The sequence below is a fragment of the Arachis ipaensis genome, chromosome B7, assembly GCF_059453495.1.
Source record: "Arachis ipaensis isolate K30076 ecotype BB chromosome B7, ASM5945349v1, whole genome shotgun sequence".
In the NCBI taxonomy this organism is placed as follows: Eukaryota; Viridiplantae; Streptophyta; class Magnoliopsida; order Fabales; family Fabaceae; genus Arachis; species Arachis ipaensis.
The window spans coordinates 40,934,986-40,935,901 of NC_142442.1; the positions used below are offsets into that span (position 1 = coordinate 40,934,986).

The following is a 916-nucleotide window of genomic DNA, read 5'->3' on the forward strand; positions in this document are numbered from 1 at the left end:
GGTTGGTGCTGAGGAAGAAGAGGAATTCTTTGAAACAAACATGGAAGACAACATGGAAAACCATCATGAAGAAGAGGATCACAACCATGGAGGAGGAGGTAGAGCAAATCATGCTGGGGAGGATAGAAGAGTTTTGGGCTCTTACATCAATCCAAACCCAGGCAATTGTGGAAGTAGCATCCAAAAGCCAACAATCCATGCCAACAACTTTGAACTTAAACCACAGCTCATCACCCTTGTTCAGAACAACTGTTCGTTTGGAGGAGGTGTTCAAGAAGACCCCAATCAATATTTAACCACCTTCCTGAGAATATGTGACACAGTGAAGTCTAATGGTGTTCATCCTGATGCCTATAGACTGCTCGTATTTCCATTCTCACTTAGGGATAAAGCAGCCAAGTGGCTGGAATCTTTCCCAAGGGAAAGCTTGACAACTTGGGAAGACGTGGTGAATAAATTTTTAGCAAGATTTTACCCTCCTCAACGAATCAATAGGCTGAGAGCTGAGGTCCAAACTTTTAGGCAACAAGATGGTGAGACTCTATATGAAGCATGGGAGAGGTTTAAAGACCTAACAAGGAGGTGCCCACCAGATATGTTCAACGAATGGGTGCAGCTGCACATTTTCTATGAAGGGCTCTCTTATGAGTCAAAGAAGGCCGTAGACCATTCATCCGGAAGATCTTTGAACAAGAAGAAGACTATTGAGGAAGCCATAGATGTTATTGAAACAGTAGCAGAGAACGACTACTTCTACGCTTCCGAAAGAGGGAACACAAGAGGAGTAATGGAGCTAAACAATGTAGATGCTCTGTTGGCCCAAAACAAGCTCATTACCCAGCAGCTGGCTGACCTCACCAAGAAGATGGAGATGAACCAAGTAGCAGCAATCTCCACTTCATCAACAACCCAAGAA

General features: G+C 44.0%; 1 non-coding gene across 1 annotated transcript; it reads right to left on the bottom strand.

The window, feature by feature from the left end:
- Positions 1-493: 493 nt before the first annotated feature.
- Positions 494-600, bottom strand: LOC148550937 (small nucleolar RNA R71). The gene has a single exon (XR_015893416.1). It is a non-coding gene; the product is annotated as a small nucleolar RNA R71 (small nucleolar RNA).
- Positions 601-916: the final 316 nt, after the last annotated feature.